This window comes from Triticum aestivum, chromosome 2D (genome assembly GCF_018294505.1).
Source record: "Triticum aestivum cultivar Chinese Spring chromosome 2D, IWGSC CS RefSeq v2.1, whole genome shotgun sequence".
Classification (NCBI taxonomy): domain Eukaryota; kingdom Viridiplantae; phylum Streptophyta; class Magnoliopsida; order Poales; family Poaceae; genus Triticum; species Triticum aestivum.
Window position 1 is genome coordinate 20,123,246 of NC_057799.1, and position 15,729 is coordinate 20,138,974.

A 15,729-nucleotide genomic window follows, 5' to 3' on the forward strand; every position below is an offset into this window, starting at 1 on the left:
TTTCCCCCTACTGTCATTTTGTGAAAAAAAGATAACTATCAAGAAGGCCACGCCCATAACCAAGATCAATAATCACTCTGGGTTTGCAAAGGTGTTGTAGGGTCACTTTCATGCTTATTAAAAGCAGGTTGAGTAGCCGGGGGAGAAAAGTCTTATTAGTTTGACACCACCTCTTTGTTTTCTTATGCTCCTTGTAAACTAGCAAAAGTCGTCGCTAGAGGACCGTTTCCAAATTTCTAGCAAGGCACTAAATATATTAGTCAATTTCACATTCAATTGGATGATCATCAAAGAATAGCACGACATCAACGGAGAAGCAAGACAAATCCTTTGGAGAGTTCTTTCACAACTTTCAGATATATATGTGCTTCACTCAGCACTTCAAATTGATTTGTTGCAGGGGGTACTCAAACACATATGCATGGAGGTAATCTTTTCTGTTGCTATGGGTGAGTTTGCAAGTAGATCCATATCTAAAGCAGACACCGGCACCAACCGAGGAGGAGAGGCTGCACAGCCTACAATGGCTGCTGCTACGGGTTCGTATCGTCGTCGAGGAGGCAGATGGCCAGCTCATTACCAACCAGGCGCCCATGCTGCATCAACTCAACATACTGAGAAAGGAGATGTACAGATAAAACGGTTCTTCAAAACATCAGGGCAATGGAACACTTTTATTTTGAACTGCTCCAAAAAGGTGCTTAAAAGATTTGAATTTTTTTGATGTTTTTTACATGAATACGCATGGATGTGGTCTTAATACCTGTGAAATTTCGTTCAATAATACGTTGTATTACGTGCTGCACAAAAAAAGAAAAAAAATCGGCATGAAAACAACAAAAAACAAGCCCCTAATTTTCATATATTTTGTCTTTGCTGTAGCTTTTACATGTAAGCATGTATACTGCTGAAATTTTGGCCTGATATACAGCATTGCAATACGTTCATGCACACAAAAACTTGAAAAAGTTTGAGCCGTAAAAATCTGTTTTTCTGAACTTCAAAATAAAGTGCTCCGTTGCATCCGTTCTCAGATGTAAATTTTCGATGTACATGGGGTATTACACTTTCGATATCTTCAGTTGCCGAGACCATGGAGATGGCAGGACAAAGGATCATGAAGTCATTTACTCCTTTGCCCCATCTAACTTCAACCCTGCCAAGCGTGTATGTTTCTGCAGTGGCAGCAGTGAAGGTGCAGACAAGCTGAGCTGCTGGAGCAAGTTCTTGGCACCGTAAGGGAAACCATGAAAGATGTGAGCGAGTTCATCATGTTTTTAAATAGTTGCCCTTGTTTGCACTGCTAGCTGTACAACATGTATCTGCAGCTGGACAAGTGCATGTTCGGATGCCAAATGGAGACGGAAGTTGTGATGAACTTCCTGTTGCAAGCAAAGACTACTATCAGTGCCACTGATTATCTGCCTGTTCTGCCGATCACATCCGAAAGTGAGATCTTTGGGTGTGAAAATGTTTCTTCGCGTGCGTCCCTTTGCGCCGTAACCATGAACAATTTTCATCATTTAACCGGATGTTCGGGTCAATATTCACTGTGAATGGAGCAATTTCATCAAACTTTTCATAATCTTTTGACATGTCAGTCTTGTCATCCACTCCCACGATGTTTCTTTTCCCTGAAAGAACTATGTGGCACTTTGGCTCATCGTATGATGTATTCACTTCCTTATCTTTTCTTTTTCTCAGCTTGGTAGACATGTCCTTCACATAGAGAACCTGTGCCACATCATTGGCTAGGACGAATGGTTCGTGTAGGTATGCAAGATTGTTGAGATCCATTGTTGTCATTCCGTACTGCGTTCCTTACGTTACCCCGCCTCGTGTTATATTGACCCATTTGCACCGAAACAAAGGGACCTTCAAACCACGTCCATAGTCAAGTTCCCATATGTCCTCTATGTAACCATAATATGTGTCCTTTCCCCTCTTGGTTGCTGCATCAAAGCGGACACCACTGTTTTGGTTGATGCTTTTCTTATCTTGGTGATCATGTAAAATGTATTCCCATTTATCTCGTACCTTTTGAAAGTCATTATATTCGAAGATGGTAACCGGTACGGCAAGTATAGGCCATCTTCAATAGCGGCCTCATGCATGGCACGTGTCTGCAACCAACCGGCGAAAGTCCCCATTTGTTCACGTGTAATCCAGTCTGTCGGTGTCAAAACCGGCGGATCTCGGGTAGGGGGTCCCAAACTGTGTGTCTATGGTCGATGGGAACAGGAGACAGGGGACATGATGTTTACCTAGGTTTGGGCCGTCTCTATGGAGGTAATACCCTACTTCTTGCTTGATCGATCTTGATGAATAAGAGTATTACAAGAGTTGATCTACCACGAGATCGTAATGGCTAAACCCTAGAAGTCTAGCCTGTATGACTATGGTAATGAATATATGTCTCCGGACTAAGTCCTCCGACTTATATAGACACCGGGAGGATCTAGGGTTACATGAGGTCGGTTACAGAGGGAGAAATCTACACGTTCGATCGCCAAGCTTGCCTTCCACGCTGCATTGTCTTCGGCATTGCAAGGCGGGTTCCTCCTCCGATGAATTCAGCGAGATGTATTCGGCGTTCCATTTAATGTTGCCCTCCTCGTCTTCTGTGTATCCACAACTTCAGCTTCTACGTGTCAGGCGAATACGAGAGGTCAGGGCATTTTTGCACATAACACCCCGGCCATGAAAAAGAGAGTCAATTTAAGGGATAGGATCTCAGATCCATTAGGCACCACACGGAAAAATCCTCAGAGATCGCCAGGAAAGACCATTCCGACATGGCCAGCGCTCCTAGCTCCTCTCCCCGTCCCTGCGGCCCAGAAAAAGGCGAGTGGGAGAGCTGCTCTGTATCCCATATTCAGCTGGAGAAGCTGCAAACGCAGGGATTTCTTCCTCCCACGGGTTTGGTCCCTGTTCGAGCAGGATTGACCGTCTTCGATGGCGGGGCTCAGGCTGAAGATTTCCCCAATCCATCCGGGGGGAACGAGTGTGCTTCGTCCCCTATCTGCTGAGAGGTGTCGGTTTTCCAATTCATCCATTCCTTCGCGGGCTTCTGGAGTATTATGGCCTCCAACTCCACAGCTTTACGCCGGCCTCCATCCTACACATCGCGGGTTACGTCGCCCTTTGCAAGCTATTCCTGGGTTGTGAGGCCCATTTTGAATTGTGGAGAAAGTTATTCTGTCTCGTCCCGTGCAACCACGAGGGATCAATATTCGAAGTGGGCGGAGCCGAAATATGGCGCATCACCGAGACCGGATACCTATCCTGTTGGAAATATGCCCTAGAGGCAATAATAAAATGGTTATTATTGTATTTCCTTGTTCATGATAATTGTCTATTGTTCATGCTATAATTGTATTAACTAGAAACCGTAATACATGTGTGAATACATAGACCACAACATGTCCCTAGTAAGCCTCTAGTTGACTAGCTCGTTGATCAATAGATGGTTATGGTTTCCTGACCATGGACATTGGATGTCATTGATAATGGGATCACATCATTAGGAGAATGATGTGATGCACAAGACCCAATCCTAAGCATAGCACAAGATCGTGTAGTTCGTTTGCTAAGAGCTTTTCTAATGTCAAGTATCATTTCCTTAGACCATGAGATTGTGCAACTCCCGGATACCGTAGGAATGCTTTGGGTGTACCAAACATCACAACGTAACTGGGTGGCTATAATGGTGCACTACAGGTATCTCCGAAAGTGTCTGTTGGGTTGGCACGAATCGAGACTGGTATCTCTGGGCCCACTCGGTAATGCATCATCATAATGAGCTCAATGTGACTAAGGAGTTAGCCATGGGATCATGTGTTACGGAATGAGTAAAGAGACTTGCCGGTAACGAGATTGAACGAGGTATTGGGATACCGATGATCGAATCTCGGGCAAGTAACATACCGATAGACAAAGTGAATTGTATACGGGATTAATTGAATCCTCGACATCGTGGTTCATCCGATGAGATCATCGTGGAGCATGTGGGAGCCAACATGGGTATCCAGATCCCGCTGTTGGTTATTGACCGGAGAAATGTCTCGGTCATGTCTACATGTCTCCCGAACCCGTAGGGTCTACACACTTAAGGTTCGGTGACGCTAGAGTTGTAGAGATATTAGTATGCAGTTAACCGAAAGTTGTTCGGAGTCTCGGATGAGATCCCGGACGTCACGAGGAGTTCCGGAATGGTCCGGAGGTAAAGATTTATATATGGGAAGTCCTATTTTGGCCACCGGAAAATGTTCGGGATTTTTCGGTATTGTACCGGGAAGGTTCTAGAAGGTTCCGAAGTGGGGCCCACCTGCATGGGGGGACCCACATGAACGTGGGTAGTGGGGGCAAGGCCCCACACCCCTGGTCAAGGCGTACCAAGATCCCACCTTAGAAGGAATAAGATCATATCCCGAAGGGATAAGATCAAGATCCCTAAAAAAGGGGGATAACAATCGGCGGGGAAGGGAAATGATGGGATTTCTTTCCCGCACCTTTGCCAACGTCCCAATGGACTCGGAGGCCAAGAAACCAGCCCCCTCCACCCCTATATATAGTGGGGAGGCGCATGGGAGCAGCACCCGAAGCCCTGGCGCCTCCCTCCCTCCCGTGACACCTCTTCCTCCCCGCTTGCGCTTGGCGATGCCCTGCCGGGATCCCGCTACTTCCACCACCACGCTGTCGTGCTGCTGGATCTCCATCAACTTCTCCTCCCCCCTTGCTGGATCAAGAAGGAGGAGACGTTGTTGGAAATATGCCCTAGAGGCAATAATAAATGGTTATTATTAGATTTCTTTGTTCATGATAATTGTCTATTGTTCATGCTATAATTGTGTTATCCGGAAATCGTAATACATGTGTGAATACATAGACAACAACGTGTCCCTAGTAAGCCTCTAGTTGACTAGCTCGTTGATCAACAGATAGTCATGGTTTCCTGACTATGGACATTGGATGTCATTGATAACGGGATCACATCATTAGGAGAATGATGTGATGGACAAGACCCAATTCTAAGCATAGCTCAAAGATCGTGTAGTTCATTTGCTAGAGCTTTTCCAATGTCAAGTTTCATTTCCTTAGACCATGAGTTCGTGCAACTCCCGGATGCCGTAGGAGTGCTTTGGGTGTGCCAAACGTCACAACGTAACTGGGTGACTATAAAGGTGCACTACGGGTATCTCCGAAAGTGTCTGTTGGGTTGGCACGGATCGAGACTGGGATTTGTCACTCCGTATGACGGAGAGGTATCTCTGGGCCCACTCAGTAATGCATCATCATAATGATCTCAATGTGACTAAGGAGTTAGTCACGGGATCATGCATTGCGGTACGAGTAAAGAGACTTGCCGGTAACGAGATTGAACAAGGTATTGGGATACCGACGATCGAATCTCGGGCAAGTAACATACCGATTGACAAAGGGAATTGTATACGGGATTGATTGAATCCTCGACATCGTGGTTCATCCGATGAGATCATCGTGGAACTTGTGGGAGCCAACATGGGTATCCAGATCCGCTGTTGGTTATTGACCGGAGAGGCATCTCGGTCATGTCTGCATGTCTCCCGAACCCGTAGGGTCTACACACTTAAGGATCGGTGACGCTAGGGTTATAGAGATATGAGTATGCGTAAACCCGAAAGTTGTTCGGAGTCCCGGATGAGATCCCGGACATCACGAGGAGTTCCGGACTGGTCCGGAGGTGAAGAATTATATATAGGAAGTCCAGTTTCGGCCACCGGGAAAGTTTCGGGGGTTATCGGTATTTTACCGGGACCACCGGGTGGGGCCACCTATCCCGGAGGGCCCCATGGGCTGAAGTGGGAAGGGAACCAGCCCTTAGTGGGCTGGGGCGCCCCCCCTTGGGCCTCCCCCTGCGCCTAGGGTTGGAAACCCTAGGGGTGGGGGGCGCCCCACTTGGCTTGGGGGGGAAGCCACCCCCCTTCCCCCTTGCCGCCGCCCCCCTTGGAGATCTGATCTCCGAGGGCCGGCGCCCCCCCAGGGGTCCTATATATAGTGGGGGGAGGGAGGGCAGCAACAACACAGCCCCTGGTGCCTCCCTCTCCCCCTGCAACACCTCTCCCTCTCGCAGAAGCTTGGCGAAGCCCTGCCGAGATCCCGCTACTTCCACCACCACGCCGTCGTGCTGCTGGATCTCCATCAACCTCTCCTTCCCCCTTGCTGGATCAAGAAGGAGGAGACGTCGCTGCTCCGTACGTGTGTTGAACGCGGAGGTGCCGTCCGTTCGGCACTCGGTCATCGGTGATTTGGATCACGGCGAGTACGACTCCATCAACCCCGTTCATTGGAACGCTTCCGCTCGCGATCTACAAGGGTATGTAGATGCACTCCTTTCCCCTCGTTGCTAGTATACTCCATAGATGGATCTTGGTGATGTGTAGGAAATTTTAAAATTCTGCTACAATCCCCAACAGACGTCCCCGCTCCGTACGTGTGTTGAACGCGGAGGTGCCGTCCGTTCGGCGCTAGGATCATCGGTGATTTGGATCACGACGAGTACGACTCCATCAACCCCGTTCTCATGAACGCTTCCGCGCGCGATCTACAAGGGTATGTAGATGCACTCCCCTCTCTCTCGTTGCTAGATGACTCCATAGATTGATCTTGGTGATACGTAGAAAATTTTGAATTATTGCTACGTTACCCAACATATCCGGCACACCAAGGAAGGCATCCGAAGAATGGGCGTCCGAATGGTTCTATATTGAGGACGTCGCACTTCCAGACCCAGTTCGGAGGGGCCTTCCCGAGTTCACAAGTGTTCCGTTGAAGAAACGCCATAGCTGGCACCCTCGGAGTCTTGAGGAAGACGATAGTGCGGAAGTTCATCAACTCATGAGCAAGATAAAGACGCTTGCTCAGTCCGGATTATCAATAGCCGAGGTAATGGCGATTTCAATAGTGCGGGGAGTTCAGCCACTATAATGGGGAAGATGACGCCTCCCGCTGCGGCCGGAAGGGTCCGGACACCCCCGCCGCTTTGGCCAAAATATTGGCCGAATTTTACAAGGGGGAGGAGGAGGAATTCCTTTATATCAAGCGCAGAGATGGATATTCCATGTACAATCCACCTAGCTGGGTAAGTCTCAACCCATCTGTGCTACTTATGTAGGGGAACGCAGCAGAAAACAAAAAAATTCCGACCTACGCACCAGCCCAGGACCACTATGGAGACTGCATACATGGTTTGATCTTTTTCGTTACCGACTAGTAGCGCAGCGGGAAGTAGAGTCGATGACGATCGGCGGTGCAGATCCCCGCAGCTAGGATTTACAACCTCCCAACCACGAGGATGTATACCCTCATCTGCTCCTCAGACAGCCCTCCAGGAGGCGGTCGAACAGCCCCCCGGACGGTGTCGCGGACAGCCCTTCGGGAGGACCTTCGAAACTCGAACGGTCACTCGGACAGCCCTTCGGGAGGACCTTCGAAACTCGAACGGTCACACGGACAGCCCTTCGGGAGGCACTCACGAACTAAGACCGAAACTACGATCTCTCTACAGAGTTGCACACATACGGTGTCATCTATCCGGCAGGGCTTCGCCGTCCAGAACTAGTTCCTGCCGGAACCCAGACAGCCTTACGGCTCTACGAAACTCTTTTCGTGGGAGGGAGAGAAGAAGCCAGATAATGCATGGCATGTGTATGAGAGTAAGGGATGGATGTGGAGGGCTGCCCCTCCACCTCCATTTATAGGAAATCCCAAGGGGGTAGGGTAGTTTCACAAAAAACCCAAAATGCACATGAATGAAGTCCTTCCACAAGGACCTAGGAGTGAAACCAAGGAACAAGAGGGTCCCCAAGGGGGGATACCTCATGTGGCCGGCCACACCCCCATGAGGGGCCCAAAAAATGGCTCCTATCCATCCATGTCATCCCCAAGATCTTTTGGAGCAAAGCCCCAAAAGGTGGCTTTCCATAAAGCAACCATAAAGCTGATTTTCACTATTCACGACGACATTTTTCAGCGTCTGATCGAACTGAAAATATTTATGTGGGCTAAGAACATTTCCAGTACCCACTAAAATGATTTTCAACGCGTTCCGAAACAATTCCGGTTTTAGTGATTTTCATCTGCGAAACGCATCTGAAGTGGCTCCGGCAGCTCCGGAACATTTCCGGTTTTTATCTCAGAAAATTCCAAAAAGCTTCCAGAATGATTCTGGCATCCTCCAAGAATTATCAGGCATGTGCCGAAACCAATTTGACTTAATGGTGTATCCCGAAACAACTTTTCGGTATCATCGAAACTTATCCGATGACCTCTCTCTGCGGTACGATTCCGCTGTCCGAAACTTTTTTGGTGATTTTCTCTCAGACTCCCTGTCTAGTATTCAGCAGATAGATGACCCTTAAGCGTGTGACCCTATAGGTTCGGTGAAGTATAGACATGACCCGGAACCCCTTCCGATCAATGATCAACATCGGAGCCGTGGACACCCATATTGACCCCTATACCCACACGAATAAATATTCGAGTGAACCTCCAGTTGTCGTGTGCTATTCCTGTTGCTTCGCGATATGTTACAAATACCCGAGGTGAGACATGTTGGCATTCCTGTGGATCAACAACTTGTCCACTATGCTAGTTACCTCGTTACCGGTATTGTTCTCTTTTCTCGTTATCGTGTTCCGGCATCCCCGTGATCAAATCACAAAGTGTCTGGCCAGACGATGATGGATACCGTAACACCGAGAGGGCCCAGAGATATCTCTCCATCGTCGGAGGAGCAAATCCCAATTTTGAGCTATCAAGTTACTTGACACACTTTTCCATGAACCCGTAAGCCGCCGTAATAGCCACCCATTTACGGATGACGTTTAACAAACCCCAAAGTTCATGAAGCAAGCATGAAGAAACTCGATACTCTCATGGTCTAAGGAATCATGCAAACGTTAACCATCTCTGTGTTATGTACCAATAAACTTGTGACGAATGAATCTCATAGCATAACATCAATCCGGGTCGATTCAACACAAATGTTCTCTTAACATTGTGCCCTCAAAGTTGCTGGCATAGACATGCCCATGACCAGGAAAACAGAATCATCATGCAACACTTGAGCTAGTCTTAGAGGCCAGACTAGGAATACTTTTTACCGTTTATTATTCCACACGTGCATTTGAGTCTTCCTCCAAGCCTCGTGGATATTGCAGACTCGAGAATCATTGCAGTTATAGCATGGAACATAAACATAATTATGAACTCGGAGATAAATAATATCATTTATTATTGCCTCTAGGGCATATCTCCTACAGACTCCCACTTGCACTAGAGTCAATAATCTAGCTTATGCTAATGCACTTCACACCTGTGGAACACCGGTGTAAATATGCTTCGCTTGTGGTATAGCCTGATGTCCAACGGATCTGACGACTTCAGTTCCGTGTGTATCTTTGCATGTCCTCGCGTTTTCACGTTTTCACAAAATTCATATTTTGTGTGGACTTGGCTTTGTATGTATGTGAATCACAGGTCGAACCTGGATTCCTCAGACTGAGTTATGGAGCAACTACCTGCAGTAGTGTCCCATTGTCAAAAGCCATCTTGGAACTATACTAAGTTCATGAATGAACTATATGATTCAACATCTTCTTTGTCGCTTCTAAAGCGTCAACATACTTAGCCTTGTTATAGAATTCTCCACAGTAACTAGTTTGAACAAATTCCAACTAACTGTGCCACCACATTGCGTGTTACACAAAACCCTTAACTTAAATCGAAAATCGCACGGTGAAAAGATGAAGACTATCGATGTAACATTTTACAACGAACTCTTCATGATCTCCGCTTGCAAGAAAACATATCATCAGTACTTACTCTAGTACTCAATGACATCTTTCACTGTTGCCCACGATCAGTACTTTGATCACTTTAGTATCCATACTCGCAACACCTTTGGAGTATCGGACATATCTGGTTGTTTTACATACCATGGAATACATGATTAATCCAAACACAAAAGTGTGTGGAATCTGCATCATGTATTTTACTCATCAGTGTTTTGGGACACCGAGTCTTGCAAAAACTCTTTCCATGTGACTTTGGCAAGAATCACTCCTTGGCGTTTTAAATTCTAAAAGGTTTTAGCATCTTGTCAATATGTATTCATTGCTTAGCCCCATTAGGTAAATCTATCTCCATAGATCATCATGCCTAATATTGAGGCTATTTAGCCTAAGCACTTCATCGAAAAACTATTTTCAAATGAAGTCCTAATTCGTGTCAAGAAATTTATTTCCAATTACCAATGTGCCAAGCACATAAGGTTTTTAGAAATATTATTACGCTCCCACTTACTTTCTTGAATTACAAGCATCTTCGTTACCCATTGATGAAGTCAAAACCCCTTTGACCATTTCATCAAAACACGAAGATTCCAACTCCATTTTGCTCTCTTCTGTCCATTGCTGGAACTCTGAAGTTTGCATACCTACTAGCATCCTCTGGATCGACAAATTACTTTGGACTGTATCATATACAAGTCCTAGCTTTCATTTCCATCAGATGGAAATGCTTTTATCATCCATGTTTCATATCTCATGATTGAAATATGTAATAATTGCTAGTTCAACCCGAACCGACTTTAAGCATCGCTACGATGAAAACAACCTCATCGTAGTCAACTCTTGAACTTGTTATTTCAACAAGTCGAGCTTTATGGATAAAACATTTTATCCGTATCAGTTTTAAGTTCCATAAATATTCGTTAGACTCTAAGTCTTTCGAAAGGTGTATCAAGGTTTTAATCTTGAATCACTTATATGGAAACTAACTCGGGTTGTATTGGCATTTAGCCAATTCCGGAGTCAGGGCCCATCAACGCTTCCTTGTGTATCGTAGGTATAATGTTGTCTAACAACAATATCTCGTTTGCGCACCTGAGAGGTTTGCACGAGCCTTGCCTACGTGGTTCAGCTGCAAGTTCGACCGAAGTTCATACATTTTATTGTAGAGACTTCCGTATCAGTCGCAGTAGGAAACTCTGGAATTACTTCCAAGGTCTCTTTCCTTTGATCTGATGAAGATACTGTTTATCTCGTCGAGTTGCGCTATTCTCCCACTCACCTTTTAGAAAGAACCATTCTCTTTTAAAGCATACCGTTCTTTGTGGCAAACCTATTTGCCTCGGTATAGTGAGGGAGGAATACCCAATGACTTGGGATAACCTACAAAGTAGCACTTGTCTGATTTGGAATAGGTTTGTAACCTTTTACACAAGCCCCATATTCCAAATGTTAAGAAAAGATACAACATGGTTGGGCGTACCATACCATGGCTTCATTTCAACAGACCCGATGTAGCTCTTTTCAGTGTAAAAGCCGCAGTCTCTAAAGCATCACTTTAAAAGGGATAATGGCAAATTTATTTATGTCATCTTTGACCTTACCATGTCATAAATGGTTTGATTACATCTCCACGGACTATCCACTTGCAGTGGTGTTCCGGGAGGTGCAAGTTATGAAACCCCTTTCACAACTCATCAGACATTCGCTAAACATGTAACTCAAATATTCCTTTGTGCAATCAAATTGCAGAAGCATAATTTTCTTGTTACAATAACTTCTACTTTATTTTTGAGAACCTTTTGAATGATTTCAAAAGATCCAGACTTACGTCTCATCAAGTAAATATCCACATATCTACTTGAGTCATTTCTGCAGATAAATAAATCCACCACTAACAACACTTATCGAACTACACACATCAAATGTATGATCACTAATAAGTTTGTTGTTCGTTCCTTATGGCCTGTGAACGGTATTTTAGTCACTTCACTTTTCGGAGGAAAGTTGCAAGTGTCAGATGATTCAAAATCAAAAAGACTTCAAAATCCATCATAATGGAATTTTCCATGCGGGTTTCTCAAATGTGACCAAATGTAGTGCCACACTTGTGTGGTATTCTTTTAGTCTTGCGACATTTAGCGTCAGTGTTATGGATGTATCATATTACCCTCAATATTCATAACATATGTCCCATCGATGATGGAAGGATGGCCCTTATGTTATTCATAATACTTAACAACAATCGTTGTTTTTATGAACAACTCTTTTGCAACAAACATTGTGCAATGGGCTAGAGTGTATGAAACTCTAAAATGAATTATGAAAGTAAACCCAGAGGTATTGTATTATTATCAATATTCATAACATGCATCTCATTCATAATGAAAGTATGGCCCTTGTGTTATTCATAACATCGAACATAAAAAGTTCTCTTATGAACAACCTTCTTGCAAGATATCTTATGCAATGGGATAGAGTTTGTAAAACTCTAAATGAATTATGAAAATAAATACAGATGGCAATACACCGATGGAAGGTATAGTAACATTTACTATGTTCCCTGTGTATACCTTAACCTCATTTCTGGCTAGTCTTTTTAGGCCATAGTAGTTCTTACATCGAGTTGCAACAGAATGCAATCGAGCGGGCATTTTTGTGATGAACTCACAATACCCAAGAATTAGTGATTAACATGTTTAACCATAATTCGCAAGAACTATATCTTTGACCAGCCTTCTATACATCAAAAACTTGTATGACATTCATACATGAGCTGGATATTACAGTCTTCTTTCCTTTTGCCTTTATACTTCTAACAGTTTAACTTTTAGTATTTCTCCTACTCTCAGAAGAAGCACCCAACTTAAGAGTGGCATTAGCCCCGGACTTCCTAGGCGTGTAAGTCATACTAACACCCTTTGGACACTTCCTTTCTCTTTAAGTTGTTGTTTTATTCACCTTTCATTATATGACAGGCGTTCTTCTGGATCCCTTTCCCAACAGTCAAATGCATAGTAAACACTTTTACTAATACTTGCAAACAAACATTGCTTTGTTTGTATCTGAAAATAATTTTCAGTTCCATGAATATCATATAACTATCCCAACTTTCGAAGTTTGGGTTTCATGGAAGCAAACATATTCCACTTGACCATAACAGAATTCTAGCTTTTGGATCGAAGGACGAGAGTCACATGATCCATAGCATTAGCGGGAGGATACGGAAAGCATGTGATAGGACAAAGTCCTTCTCGGCACTTTTGAGGACAATCCTCATATCACGTTACCAATCGTAAAGTTTTAACCAGATATTTAACAGCTATTCAATTTTAATAGGGAAGGTGGAAATGCGAGCCATTATTCTACAACTATTATGCAAGAAACACTTAGACAGTGTTCATAATTAATTGCACTGAGAATTAAACATGTTAATTCAACAGTGCGCTCCCACTCAAATCAATATCTCTCACAATTAATTTTGAGTGATACAAGATCCAGACTTCAATTCATCGCCATAGACTCATCATCTCATAACGGGAATTTTAATCGGTAGGCCAACTTGCCGATCACATCTCTATGTGACTCTTGCTCATCTTTCGATGCGTGTGTTCCGAGCTCAGGACGATCCTGCCATGAACGTCAAGACAACCAAGTGATCTTGCTGCGAGGTCTGACCTCACCCGCCTCACACTTCTCTAATCGTTCGTACCCATGCATCCATGGCGCACCCCGAAAAGATAGGTGCCGTGACGGTGCTACACTTGGGAGAACACTAACTACTTGATATTTTAAGTGAGAGATCACCCTAATAAAAGCGACTACCGCGCAATCAAGAAGGGTGCATCATAAGGGATAAACATCTCAGGCAATTCATAATAGCATGATATGGTATAGCCCTTTCTGACGGAGAAGTATTTCATTTCTTCGTCTTCGGCATTCGCGTCGGTGGTCACCTTCACGAAGATTGCCACCACCTTGTCGATGCACCAGATAATATTGCTATCTCTATAGCTAATAAAATAATGCATTACAACAAGGTTGACACACAGGTCATTAAAATGCAATCATATGGCTCCAGCCATCATGCCGAATCATGACACGTAGGTCATGTTAATCAAATTACATCATATAGTCATCTCATACATAATCGAATTAGTATGAGCACTGCTATACCACATCACATGCACATCCTGCAAAACCAAGTTAGACGCCTCTAATAGGTTTATGCAAAATTTTATTTTACGTGGCTTCTAAGGTTTTGACTTAAACCGCAGCTACCAACGTTTTATCATCAAGTATGATTATTCAGGTTGCTAGATTAACACCTCGGGGTGTATGAAACACGAGATAATTAAATCTCGAGCCCCATACTAAACTTCGTCATACGCATGACCCCCGTGCAGATCATATCTGCGATGCCCTTTCATCTGCGAATTTCATCTTTCTTTTGACTACGGCAGAACCCAAAGAACTGATAGCACTTCCATGATCAATCAGGATCACGGATTGCCAGAACTTTGTCAAATTCCACCATGCTGTCTCGAGATTGAGCAAACGCAAATTCTAGGGAAGCAACAAGAACCTCGGGTAACAGATTTCATCTGTCACCCGCATAAATAATTTTCAGCAATAGATCTCATCTACTACCTAATTATATTATGCAATACCCATACATCTCCATGTATTCTAGATCGAAACCTACATCTATGCATAGCACGGCTCTTGATGCCACTGTAGGGGAACGCAGCAGAAAACAAAAAATTTCCGACCTACGCACCAGCCTAGGACCACTATGGAGACTGCATACATGGTTTGATCTTTTTCGTTACCGACTCGTAGCGCAGCGGGAAGTAGAGTCGATGACGATCGGCGGTGCAGATCCCCGCAGCTAGGATTTACAACCTCCCAACCGCGAGGATGTATACCCTCATCTGCTCCTCAGACAGCCCTCCAGGAGGCGGTCGAACAGCCCCCCGGACGGTGTCGCGGACAGCCCTTCGGGAGGACCTTCGAAACTCGAACGGTCACTCGGACAGCCCTTCGGGAGGACCTTCGAAACTCGAACGGTCACACGGACAGCCCTTCGGGAGGCACTCACGAACTAAGACCGAAACTACGATCTCTCTACAGAGTTGCACACATACGGTGTCATCTATCCGGCAGGGCTTCGCCGTCCAGAACTAGTTCCTGCCGGAACCCAGACAGCCTTACGGCTCTACGAAACTCTTTTCGTGGGAGGGAGAGAAGAAGCCAGATAATGCATGGCATGTGTATGAGAGTAAGGGATGGATGTGGAGGGCTGCCCCTCCACCTCCATTTATAGGAAATCCCAAGGGGGTAGGGTAGTTTCACAAAAAACCCAAAATGCACATGAATGAAGTCCTTCCACAAGGACCTAGGAGTGAAACCAAGGAACAAGAGGGTCCCCAAGGGGGGATACCTCATGTGGCCGGCCACACCCCCATGAGGGGCCCAAAAAATGGCTCCTATCCATCCATGTCATCCCCAAGATCTTTTGGAGCAAAGCCCCAAAAGGTGGCTTTCCATAAAGCAACCATAAAGCTGATTTTCACTATTCACGACGACATTTTTCAGCGTCTGATCGAACTGAAAATATTTATGTGGGCTAAGAACATTTCCAGTACCCACTAAAATGATTTTCAACGCGTTCCGAAACAATTCCGGTTTTAGTGATTTTCATCTGCGAAACGCATCTGAAGTGGCTCCGGCAGCTCCGGAACATTTCCGGTTTTTATCTCAGAAAATTCCAAAAAGCTTCCAGAATGATTCTGGCATCCTCCAAGAATTATCAGGCATGTGCCGAAACCAATTTGACTTAATGGTGTATCCCGAAACAACTTTTCGGTATCATCGAAACTTATCCGATGACCTCTCT

General features: G+C 44.9%; 1 pseudogene; it reads left to right on the top strand.

Annotated features, from left to right (window-relative positions):
* Window positions 1–421: 421 nt before the first annotated feature.
* The window catches only part of LOC123055538 (uncharacterized), a 45,894-nt pseudogene continuing 30,586 nt past the window's right edge, over window positions 422–15,729 (top strand).